Source organism: Canis lupus, chromosome 3 (assembly GCF_048164855.1).
Source record: "Canis lupus baileyi chromosome 3, mCanLup2.hap1, whole genome shotgun sequence".
NCBI classification, from domain to species: domain Eukaryota; kingdom Metazoa; phylum Chordata; class Mammalia; order Carnivora; family Canidae; genus Canis; species Canis lupus.
In genome coordinates this window covers 87,286,996-87,299,938 of record NC_132840.1, presented here as the reverse complement: position 1 = coordinate 87,299,938, position 12,943 = coordinate 87,286,996, and the positions used below count along the sequence as shown (strand labels likewise).

The 12,943-nt window shown below is 55.8% G+C and overlaps 1 protein-coding gene across 1 annotated transcript in view; it reads left to right on the top strand.

Moving 5' to 3' along the window:
* The window catches only part of OPCML (opioid binding protein/cell adhesion molecule like), a 1,082,947-nt gene that overhangs the window by 261,044 nt on the left and 808,960 nt on the right, over window positions 1-12,943 (top strand). The window lies entirely within an intron of this gene.

The window sequence follows — 12,943 nt, the reverse complement described above, 5'->3', positions numbered from 1 at the left end:
TAATACATATTTAGTGATTTATTTTCTGGGTGTCGGAGGAGGAGACAGGATCCGAATTTTTTTTTTTTTTTTTTTTTTTTTTACGACTTAGCTGCCACATAAGTCACAAACATTTATGAGGGCTAACTGAAATATATGGCTTATGTGTGAACGTGGAGATAAATAGATCTTAAAAGATTGCAAGAAGGGATGCTGGTGTAGGATGTTCCCTGGGCACCAGGGAAAGACTTCCTGAGGATGAGCCATGAGCTTGACCCCGTGCCATAGGTGGGATTGGAGAACTGTACGGCGGGAAATGCATGCGTGGAGGCGAGTAAGCTGGGGCAGCGAGGGGGTCTGCAGGTCCGCGTGCGGCCCTGGGAGATGAAGGCATGCTCCCGAAGGCCAGTGGGGAGAGCCACGATCTTCTCTTTAGACTTTGGGAGAAGTGGGCCCCAGAAGATAGTCTTCTGTTGGGAAAGAAGTCGTTCTTACTCTGTCTGTGACTTCCTGCGACCCTGAAATTCCCTAAAACGGCTGAAAAGTTAGTGAGGGCTAGTTTGATACATTGATACACTTCACTATTAGGTGATTGGAAGCAAGTAAAGAACTTCTTGTGTTATGATCTGGTCTGTGATGATAAAACGTGCTCTAGGGATCCACCTGATGGTGCGCCAGAAGCGTCTGTGAGGGGGCCTGTCCGCCACACAGCAGCATGGAGAGCCAGTCTTGCCTCTGGCTCTACCATTTACTACCTGAGTGATGCTAGGAATATGATTTCATTCGCTTATTTTATTTTCATGTATGCAGTTGACTCACTGGGGAATGATTCTGTACGTGCTTTTCCATCTTCCAGGCACGCTGCTGAAGGATGAAGTGGGGTGCTCACATCCAAGCAGCACCTGGGCTCAGTGACGGAGGAGGTATTGAATGATAAAGGGGTTAACAGAGGCACAAAACTAGTCTTCCAGGTTCAAGGAGGTGAGATTAAGGCTTCCTAGGAAAGCGATGTCATGGGCCCCCAGTCCCCTACCAACTGAAGACGAAGAGGAGGGAGGCAGGGTCTTATGCCCACGTTTCATCAGTTTCCTACGAGTACAAGTAAGATGAACGTGTGGGAAATATTCAGAAGCTCCAAAGGCTAAGTCAGTATAGGGTCCTACGCTTTAAGGAAATGATTGGCAGATCCTCATGGCTGGTTGCATATGGCGGAACGGAAAAAGCATGGGCAAAGCAGGCTGTAGTTTTCAACCTGGAGCAATGAAAGGTTTGGGATATTTCCGAATTCTCTGCAACTAAGAGTGATGGTGCGACGAGAAACACTTTGTGGGCTGAGGAGAAGGGAGGGCAGTGAGAGTGGTCTACCAACAGATGGTGGTCGCAGCTGACACAGGTTGGGCTCTGCCAGAGACAAAGGGATCAGCAGGATAAAGGTGAGGTCTGCGAGCAGGGCCGTGTTTAGATAAAGAGATGCCGGAGCCCCGGAGTGGCGTGTCTGCAACACGAAGCCCAGCGGGCTGGCTGCTCTGCTCTGCTCTGTGACGGGACTTCTGGCTGCAGGAGGAAGGCCTGCGGGGCGGGCCGAGGGCGGGCGGGCAGAGGGCCCGGGGGCCACCAGGTCAGGCTGGGTCATCTCCGGGCTATAGAATGTGGGTGGGAAGAAAGGCATTGGTTGGGCCGTGGGGAAAGCCCGCACCTGGTGGGCAGGAGTCAGGATCAGTGGAGGGATGATGCATAACACACTGTGCACAGATTCCCCGAGCGTGAGGCAGTCACCTACCCCACCTAGAGGAGGAGGAGGGTCAGGCCTTGGTGGACAAGAAGGGAGCGCGGGAGCTGGAGCATCCGCGGGGGAGGCAGGGCTTCTCCCGAGGCCTGACTGCAGCCTGACTGCATGCACATCTCAGGTGTTTTTATTTTTTTTTTTAAGATTTTTATTTATTTATTCATGAGAGACACAGAGAGAGGCAGAGACACAGGCAGAGGGAGAAGCAGGCTCCATGCAGGGAGCCCCATGTGGGACTCGATCCCTGGTTTCCAGGATCACGCCCTGGGCTGAAGACGGCCCTAAACCGCTGAGGCCCCCGGGCTGCCCCTCATCTCAGGTGTTTGTTGGAGCCATTTCCAATTAGGTTCTGTCTGAATCTAATCATTTCCTTGATTTAGCAAAGCAAAGATTTTGTTCCCCCGTCAAGGGCAAAATACCTTCCTTTTATTTTCTTCTCCATAATTAAGCAATTTCTTAATTAGTGATGTTCAGCCTCTCGAGGTTTATTCCTTTTCATAAAAGCTTGCGTGCCCGCACCCAGCTCCCGCCCAGTGGCCGAGTACTTGTCCCTCGTGCGTCCCCCCTTCGCCGACTTCCTCCCTTGGTGAGAGATTAGGCCTCTCTGGCAGCTCTTCCTGTGCTGGTGGGGGATCCAGCTGTGTCGTCTCCCGCGGTTTGCCTTCCTGGTGGCTCTCATTAGCATAAAGGAGCCTCTTAAAGGAGGGGATGTCACATGGTGGCTCCACGCCCGGTGGGCAGCCCTGCGCTCGTGTGGGTGAAACTTGGCAGGCAGGGCTGGGGTGTCCACTGCAGGCCGCCTGGGGGGCCCTGGCTGTGGCTCAGGTATGGCTCACCTGTCCCCCTGAGGGCTGGGGCCGGGCTGCGGGGCGAGCACCCAGTTTGCCCCTTTCTGGTTTTGCATGTGTCCTGCCCTGCCTGCTTAAGTGCAGCGTCAGAGGTCGCATCCCTCGTGTCCTCCTGCCGTGGGTGCAGGGGACGGGAGGGGGCCCGGAAAGGCTGGTCCAGATCGGACTGAACACCACGTGAGGTACGTGCTCCGGCCGTGAGCACCCCCCAACAGCTCTGTGGGCTGGTGAGCGTTCTCACGCGCAGGGGGGCGGGGGGGCTGCGCTCTCCGAAACTGTGCAGGGACAGCAGAGACCACCAGGGGCGACTGCTCAGCCTGAGAGCTCAGGGGTCCTTCCTGCGCCTGTGAGTCCAGGCCCCCCACACACGTCCCCCAAGCCTGGCCCAGGGGCTGTCGCCAGCTGCCGGCGCTGTGTCCCTGGCCAGCTTCGGCCAGCCCCGGGGCCCGGAAAGATGAGTGCACCAACCCCCAGCAGCCCCGATCGATACCGAGGAACGGAACAGCAGCGGCGGCCGGAGTGGGACCTTGAAACCTGCAGCTGGAAGGCCCATGCGGAGGCCCGAGCACTGGCTGTCCCCGCGGCTCCTGCAAAGCCCTGGGCCGACACTAACTGCTGAAGGCGGAGGATGGTCCTTCCCCCAGGATGGCACGGGGAGCCCTGCTGGCACCCACCTGCCGCGGGCGTCCTCACTGTGTCTGGCACTGAGCGCTCGCCCCACCGGCGCCACCCGGACCCGTGCCACGCGAGCCACGCATGCGATCCCGATTCTCTAGGCCCGATTCTCCTAGTACACTAAAGCGGCGGAGCTGGCCTTGGGAGTCGTAGCACACAACACGCCCGTGAGGCTGTGACCTCAACACCACAGATCTAGGGGTGAGCTCCCTTGCGTTTGGGCGTGCTGTGCTGACATCTCCCGAGCCCAGGTGCCACGTGCACGGCGGCTCCCGTGTAGGGACAGAGATGGAAAGCCCGGAATGCCTGGCCGGGTCATCCAGGGCCGCACGTCACACCGCGGGGTCAAGGTCGGGCCGCAGTCGGACAGACCCCAGATCTCGCCCCGATTGGCTGTGTGACGCCGAGCTTGAGCTTCCTGAGGTCCGACCTAAGAGCAGTAGCACAATCGATGTCACGGTGTTTGTGAGGGTTAAATGAGACCGTTGTCGTCAAACACGTGGTGCGGTAACTGGCGCGGCGTAATGTGCGACGGGCGGTAGCTGTCGCCTTCCGAACCCCGCGAGCTCCTCCTTCCAGGCCCTGCCCCTGTGCCCTTCCCCACTGGTGGCGGACGCGCCCCGTTGCCGCCCGGCACCCGGGGCAGGCAGGTGCACTCCCTCAGCCTCAACCCGTGTGTCATCGTGCTCCGCGTGGATGCACACTCACACCCTGCATGGCCAGGGCGAGGAGCCCTAGTCGGGGCACGGGACTCAAAGAGAGGAAGGACCCACGGGGCTGGGACCCGAAGGACATCTCTGCAAGTGTCTAGGCACCTCCCGTTCTTCCCGCTCTCTGCCTCCTAAGGAGAAATGCAGCTCCTCCGGGACTCTTGCCCGCGGTTAGCTTGCCCGTCCCCGTCCCACGGGCGCCCCCCCCCGCATGTCAGCAGCCTTGCTTCTCCTTGCCTCTGTTCCCTGCACCCCTTCTGTCTAGAACAGTCCTTGCACCTGGCCCGGCAGATCTTGTGTTAATTTAATCCCGGCGCCAACCGTGTCCGCGGCGCAGCTGGAGCACGGAGCTTCTCCTCAGCCTCTGCTGGGTCACAGAGATGGCACCTGGCGGCAGGGGACACAGCGCCGGGGCACCTGGCCTCCACCCCGTGCTGCGCCTGCTGTGCCGGGGGCGCTCCGTGCTCTCAGCCGCACCCCGTGGGCCCAACCTTGTGTAACCGACACTGCCTTGGGTTTAAACCGCTTTAAGATAAGAAACGGCGACGCAGGGACGAGCTGTCCTGTTTCTGAACGCGTCCCTTCCAGAGACATCGCTTCCCCGGGAAGCTCTCACTCTCTGCAGCATCTCCCAAGGCTTCTCGTCTTGGGAACTGGCTCCCTCGCTCGCGGTCCTGGATGTCCTCATACAGGACATGCCTTCGCGTGAGCCTTGTCTGCCCCCCCCCGGCCCCCCAACAAACGAGGAGGCGGCCACTCGTCTGCCTGCAGTCAGAGCTGGTGACTGAACCCCGGGCCCCCCGTCCCCAGTGCCCTGGGTCGGTAAACTGAACGTGACCCCAGCATCCAGTCGCCGTCAACGAGGGAAGATGTTCCTCTGAGGTCCCTAACGGGTGTCTCTATCTGTGCAGGGCCAGCGGGGTCGCTTTGTGGGGCTGATGGGCTGGGGTTCCGTTTGCTCACGGGCCCGTCCCCCCGGCACTGACAGGCGGCCGCGCCCTGCAAAGCGGCTGGACGGCTGGAGCTGACACAGGCTCCCTTGCTCTGCCCCGTGCCTGGGCTGCGTAGGCTGGGCTCCTTCCTCCTGGCCTTTTCCTTTCCCTCCCTTCCCCTCTTTTTCCTCCTTGCACTTCATCTCCCCGCCTTCGTTCTGGTTTCCCTCGCACCTGCCCCCCACGTAGATGTCTGGTGCTGGGGCTCTCCGAATAATCCACTACCTGCCAGGACAGGGAGTGGGAAAAATAGGAATTCATTTTCGGGAGACCAGCTGGCCCAAGTCCGTGTCTTACCGAGGGTTCCTTGCCTCCAGGAATTTCCTCGGGGGGGGGTGCGTGGGGGGGGCTCTTCAGAGCAAGACACAAAAGCACAAAACACAACTGACCAACTGTGCAGAACTATTTGGAGGGAAAGATAGTGTGGTCGGGTGGGGAAAGGAATTCTTTGCGACCCCCGAGGTGGCCAGCTAAAGCTACGGAGCCCCCGAAGCATGAAATTTGATTACTCTTATCTCGGGGCCCAGCTCCTGATAACTGCCGTCAGCCGTTCAATTATCCAACAAACGTCTGAGGCGGCGGGTGATAGGCGTTGGGGGGCCCAGGCCGCCTTCCCCGCGTGCGCCCGCCCGCCTCTGAAGGGGCAGGACACCATCCGCCCCTTGGAAACGGGCGAGCCAGGGATGGCGCGGGCCTGACACGGTCACTCTGCAGCACGTCTACCAAATGATTGCTTTCTTCTGCTTTTTAAGGCTTTGCGGACTCCCTCCTCGGCTCTGATACTTTAGCGTGGTCTGGAGAGATTCCAAGGTGGTTAGGGAGTTTGGAGGATGAAAAGCCTCCAGAGAAAGGCTAAAGAACTAGCATCATTTAACGTGGTGGAGAGAGGCTGAGGGTGATTCGTTATCTTCAAACGTGCAGAAAAGGCTCACGAGTTGGGAGGCCACGGGCTGCTCTGAACCGTATCCCGAAGCCAAAATAAGAGGAATTGAGTCCTTACGGAGCACGGCAGACAAGCGTTGGATTGGACGGTCGGGAGACCTATTCCCTGTCCTGTCCCTTCAATTAGAAGTCATCTTTGTGACTTTGGGTATGTCCCTTCGCTTTCCGGGCTTCACACTAGATGGCCTGCTTTATTTCCTGCATTTTTCATGATTCTATGAGTCATTAGGTTAAAATAGTGGTTAGATTGAAAAATGGCAAGTTTTCAGTGGCTGATAGAGTACGGTCTAGAAACAAAGAACCTGCTAAGTAACCCTTCAAGAGGTCTTTAAGGCAATTTTCAATGAGTTTCGTTAGTTATTTAAAAAATGGAAACTGGGGTATTTTTGAGGAGATTGAGGGATTGGACTCTTTTGAAGAAGAGCTGGGTCTGAGGAGGAACAACTTTTTTCTTTCCCCTCTCGAGTTCTAGGACTCTGACCTCGGACCTATGACTCGAGCTGACAAGATACAGCTCGATCGGAGAAAAACATGCAAGTTTCCTGTGATGTCAATATGTTTACATGACCCTGGGGGCTTCAGAGAAAGAAGCTAAAATCTCAAAAATGTGGTTAGACTGGGGCCGGGGGTGGTGGTGGCCTAATAGACCACTTTAACAAAGAGTGATACGTTGTGGACACAGGACAAGACCCAGCAAAGATGGGCTTGGGTGAAGGACGGTGAATTCTCCCATGGTGACTACGCACATGGTCACTAAGACACCAGGGAAACTAATGAAAGAAATCAGGGTTATTTTAGTAGATTTTGTGCAGATCCATTTTGGTCTCTGGTGATAGGAATGTTCTTCTCTTTCTAGTACAGAGACATTTTCTAATGGGAAATTTCATGTCCTGCTTTTAGGTAGAACGGGGGAGGGCCGAGAGCCCTCGGTGCACCTGCTGTTTCTCAAGGGCGTCGGCCCAAAATAATCAATATGACAAAGTGGTATATTTTGGGGTGGCATGTTCTGAACCCCTTCACATCCTTTCTACAAAGGATGGTGCAGCAGCTGGGAAATGCAGCTGCATCTTTATCCTCCGTGACCCTTCTCTCCAGTCCAAAAGGGAGCTCAGCACCTTTAGTGGCCCATCATTTCTCTGGATATGTTTCCACAAAAGTGGCCGATGACCTCCGTAAAAGAAGCTCGTCTGTTAGGCAGTCCAACGCGGGTTGGCCCGTGGTTACCTGCAAGATCGGGCTGGGAGGAGACCCAAAGGATGGCCCAAGAGCCCAGGTACTGTGGCCGTGGAGGCAGGTGTTGTTTAGCAGGAGTCCCAACTACAAAAGCAGTATATCCTAATTAACTGCAAATGCGTTGCTCGTAAACCTGCCAGTACTGGGCCCTAATGTCTGTACTTTTAATGATGCATTTGATTAGAAGGTAATTTTATCTACTTGGTGGCAGCCAGACCTGTTTGGGTCTCTTTCCCCTCCTCTTCCTCCACCTTTTCTCTCCTGTTCAAAACATTTATAAAGTTGGGATGTCCAAAACTATCTGATAAGTAAATAAATAAACCTACAAAGCAAAGTCACAATGTCTCCTCAGCGCTAGCCTGTGTGTGTGTGTGTGTGTGTGTGTGTGTGTGTGTTTGCCGGGTAGGTAATGGGGTAAACCGAAGTGTGATTTTTCTGATTTCCCATTGGGGTCCATACCTGGAATCTCTTCTTTTCCAGCCTAACATTCTCTTCACTTGAAGTCCAAATAATTGACATAACTTCATAGCTTATCGCATTTTACAAATTGATCCCATGTTCTTTTATTTCGTTTTCCTCTCGCAATAAACCCATGAGATGGTTGTGCCTCCGAAGGAGGAGAAGCAAGTCAGAGATGCTAGCACCTGTCTCGGGGACCCAGTCAGTAAATCAAGAATTCAAAACCTGTCCCAGGCTTTCTCGGCCACACCATATGCTTCTCTCCAAGGAATGGTTTTCTCTTTTTTCATTGAAGATGAAAGCTGAGGCCGATCCACACTGGTAATGGTTGCTAGAGGACACCCGGGGAGCCAGTGGCTGGGCACAGTCACGATTCTGGGCCTTCTGGATCCCATTTCTTGCTGTGGATGCCTAGGGTCATGTTTAAGGTAGCCGCAAGTCCAGGCTTCGGGGTAGACCCAGGAGCCCACGGGAACCCTACTTTGCCTCTCTTCCCTCCCGCTCTTGTCCATCCCATCCTTCCTGAGGGTGCAGGCCGGTCTCCTCCACTCAGGATCTGGAGTCTCAGGCATCCATCGAGAAGCCCCCTTGAGCTACCGCGTCCGCTCCCCTCTCCCGACTCCTCTTGTCCTTGCGTGTTTTCTACATGTGTCAGCTCACTCGGTCTACATGTAAGGTCGCCGCGGCACCACCTCCCGAGGTCATCTTGCCCGAGGTCACAGAGCAGGTGGTGCAGGGGCTGCCAGGGTGACGTCATTGCCTGAGGTCCCCACTGGTGCCTCTGCGAATCAGTGCCTTGCCAGTAGGAATCCGATGTGCTTTACGCCGAGTCCGAGGCTGTGAGAGGCACCGTAGGAGCAATAGCCCACAACTCTTGACCTGGGATCCCACAAGGAGGACATTTCTCTAAATTAGTATTTAACGCCTATGTCAAGGCGTCACACGTTTTCACCTCGGAGGATCCATCCAGCTCAGCCTGAGCGTGGAGTGTTCTGAGCCGCTCTCATACCTTCTTTAGTCCTTGAAGCCCGTAAAGGTTAAGCAGCTTTGATTTGTGTGTCGGTTGGTGGTTGGTGGCAGTGCAGGGATCGATCCCAGGTTCGGGGGCCTCTGTCCACTTTCCTGCACCTCACCGAGGGGCAAGAGAGGAGAACAGCCTGCGGTACCCATCTCCCCGGAGCTTAATTTTTATTCTCAAATGTTTCAAGCCTAGCTGCTCTTCAGGTGGTTGATTATACTTCTATGAAATCTCCATTTGAAGGAAAATTGTATCATGTGTTAGAACAGTGAAGAGGAGAACTCATGACCTTGCATTGCTTTGTATTATGTCGCCTTCCCTGGTACGCTCTTGTGCAGCTAGCAGGGAGTTTGACACATTGAGTCAGACAGCCCCTTATTATTAAATCTGTTTGCAAATGTGTGGAAAGTGCCCTGCACACCCACCCTCGTTATGAGTGGTGGCAGGTCGTGGATATGAATCATAGGCTCCTAGAAGCACTTGCCTTCTCCCTTTCCTTAAATCAGATTGTCAACATTTCAGAAACAGTAATGGTAATAATGGCGGGCCGTCGGAGCCATCGGGCAGCAGCCGGCAACATAGGGACACAGCACTTGGAAGAAGTGGACAGCTGGGTGAGAAAGGCTCACCCTTCAGTGCAGCAGGCAGGCTCCACCCCACCCCAGATGGGCTACGACGGGGTGACTGTGTACATACTGTCTCCTTTTAGGATGCCCTTGATTGTATGGAATTAATTAACGGAGTTATGATTGCCAAACATTCTAGAAAAGCAAAGTGCTGGATAAGGGCTTGTTAAAAGTAATAATCTCATAAACTAAGCAGGTTTGTCTGTGGTGGGTGCCCACAGGGAAGGCCCCTTGGGAAATCTTCTCGCTCCAGTTCTGGTTCAAGGCCTGTGTTCTGTTCCTTAGCTCAGCATCCCTCCCTCTGTGTCTACAGGGATGTCAACGGGGTGAGGGGGGGGGAGGAAGGAGGTAGGACAGCTGCTGGCTCTCCAGCGCCTTGCCCTGACCATCAGCCGGCGTGGAGCGTGAAGGCTTTGTATCACCGACATCTCAGGCAGGGAAACCACTTCTGGTTCATCCGACTGCCCGCAATCCCCCCACCACGCGGCCACTACAACAGGAGGAGAGGTTGCCTTTCCACTCGATTTGGAAAGTCACGGTTTCTGTACTTCTAAAACGCATGCACATCCCTGCAAGCAGCTGACTGTGTGCTTAGCGATACCTTAGGCCCTAGAATCGTGGTGGACAGAACTGCACGTGAGACGCGTTAGGAGGCATTTTTCGAATCCTGTGCATTGATCGCTTTTTTCCATTCTGGATAAAAATCTTAGCAGGGCATTGAATGAAACATCCGATGCAATCAAGGCACTGCCTTAGGCACTCAGGTGAGAACACATGCACGTAGTAGGGTTTAGGAGGTGAGAGGATCGTACAGTCACATCATGAAACCAACGTCGCCCGCTCTCCGCAAAGGGCTGTGGGGATTTATTGAAACGACTGAGAGTTCTAGGTGGGTTGGGCTGGGAAGGCTTCACGGAAGAGGCAAGAACAAGGGAGAGACTGGGAGGTGCTAAAAACTTGTATTCACCTTGTCCAGGCTTGGGGTTAAAACTGTCCTCCAATAATAAAATACACTGGGACCGAGTGCCGAGCCTCCTGTCCTTGCCCCAGGCATCCCGGTAACAGCGACTGTAACAGAGAAGAGCCGCGAAGCAGCCCCACTGGGGTTCCTGGCCAATCCTTTTCCGTCCCTTGCAGGCCCTGCACCTGCCTCTGTGCTGGCCTGCTCCAAGCCCGGCCCCTAAGTGCAGCCTCCTCCTAGCTTTCTGGATTTTTTTTTTCTCATCCGGAGAAATCTGGGGACGAGGTACGAAAACTTACGGAGAATTATGGGGTGCCGTCGGGACACTTTGGTCTTAAATTGAGACCTCAGCCCATGAAAACTCGGCTGCAAACGCAGAGGTTTGGCTTCAGAAATTAAGGGCTGTCACTTTAAACGGATTTCCTCTCCCTGGGCCCGCTCCCCTGGCCCAGCCTGAGGCAGAGGCGAAGGGATATTTTAAAGTGATGGGTTTAAACAGCCACCGCGAGTGCGGTGCAATCATTTGTCAGGAGCAGCCTCCTGGGCTCATGCTGAGGGGCCCTGCGGGATAGGATCCCCCTCGAGCTGCAGCGGGGGTGGGGAGGCGCTGCCCAAGGCAGCAGGGCCCTGGGCCTCGGGCCTCCGGGCGCAACGCCGTGGGGGGCCCTGCGGGTGTCCTGGGGCAACTCAGGGTGGCCCAGCCGAGGTGCGGGTGGACGGGGTACGTGGATTTGAGCCTCCTCTGCTCCCAGGGCTGGAGCCGGAATTCGAAGCAGAAAGCTTGGCGCCGAGCCCTGTGTTGAAGGGCTTAGGCTGTGTTGACCTGCGGTAGGTTCTAACCTTTCTAAACCGCAGCTTCCAGATCTGGGCGGCTGGGGGGGGGGGGTCAGCTGTGCACTGGGGGTGACGACACCTGCCACACTCGCCTCCCTTGGGCTCCTCCCGGGAATGGGCGGGCCTGGAGCACCTGCCAAGCGCTCGGCCTTCCAGGTATCCAGGCAAGCGCTGGCCTCTCGGCCTCTCGGGAGCACTGCTGCCCGCCCAGCCTCGCCACCCCGGAGCAACCGTAGGCCCAGCTGTCCAGACAGGGTCCCCGGGCTGGGCCCGCCATCGCCCTCAGGGCCGTGCCCTCTGGGTCAGAGCCCGAGCAGCGTCCCCTGTGAGAGCGGCCCCGAGCCCAGCTCCCGACCCCAGGGGGTGTCAGATGGAGGCGCCAAGTCCGCTTCTCATTTGCCGGGATCCCACGGAGCTGCCCCCATGCGTCCTGGGCCGCGAAGAAAGCCGTCTGGGGGCGGCGGGCACCCCGTGCCACTCTGGGGCTGGGCTCGCAGACGCCCTCGGTGCGGGAGGGCCGTGCTGCCCGACAGCCACGGGGAACCAGCCTAAGGCGTGGGGAGGGATGAACTGCCTTTCTTTCTCCCCTCGCTTTAAAATCCTGTGATTTTTCTGAGCAATTCTTGGCTTGCCGGCTGAGCTGCTCAGCCGCGATATATTTAAACGTTCAGGATTGCGGATCTCAGAAGCCTCTCCCAGGAAATCACCTGCCCGGTTCAAGTAAGCCAGGTGCCCCCCGGAGTCGTGTGCGACTCGTGTCCCCAGCAGAAACCTCTCTCTCTTCAAACTGGGAGACGGCAGGGCACGGGCCTGTTACTGGAAATAGATGCATTTATGAATTTCAACATCCTATTAGCGGTGATCATCTGACAAAATCAGAATGGAGATATTTGGGTGTACAGCTGACAGATGATTTATGTGCTCAGACATCACGAGGCTGTAGAGTGTGTCCCCAAAGGGGCCCTTGAGGAGAGGCGGCCGGGGGCGCAGGGTTCCCATCGTCGTGGCACGGGGCCCCTCCGGGACACTCGGAACCTCGGGGCTCTGGCAGTGACCCAGAGGGGCGTCCCCACCCCGGGGTGGGGGGCAGCGTGTGAGCTCAGCGCCCGTCGCTCGTGCACCCGTCTCCTTGAAACCGGTTGGAGCTGCCACAGGCAGATGAGCCAAGGTAGGTTTCTCCTCCTCGGATGTAATAATTTAACTGGAATTGATAAAATGAAATATATTTTGGGATCACCACCCCCGTGAGACCGGATCATGACAAGAATGTATTGAGTCACGGATGTCTACACGTGGCCGCCGAGGGACTCTCTCCCGCCGCCCATTGGACATGGACCTCGCTGCTATTAATTGCCTGATTTCGGCTCCCGTGGCTGTGTTGACTGTTTATCCAACCCATTCTCCCTCCGTCTTCCCCCAGAGCAGAGAGTTCCCTAGATCTTTATTGGCTTTTATGCCCTCGCAAGCTCCATCCGTAAGAGAAAAATTGAATTGGTCCCATTAGCTTGATTTTAGTAGCCATGGAGAAGGTAATGGATTCCAGGCTCGCTTGCCATTTAATTTAGATGTTAAAATCTCGCATGTGATTGACCCAGATACATCACCGCGGCCGCCGTAGAGCGTAGAGTGTCGGAAGCGCGCAGGAGGCGGTATCGTCAGCCCTTGTAGGTCATCAGTGACCCCATTTGCGAAATATCTAGTTAATTAAGCGAAGATGGTCACCGAATTGAACCCCCTTGAGGATTAAGGAAGGATGTTGGGGAGAGAACTGGTCATCGCTGGCGCTCGTCATCTCCACCAGCACCATCTGAAGCGGGTGGAAAAGAGGCGGGCTCTGTCCCGGTGGGAATAGAGCAAAGCACCCCGCTCCCCCTACCCCC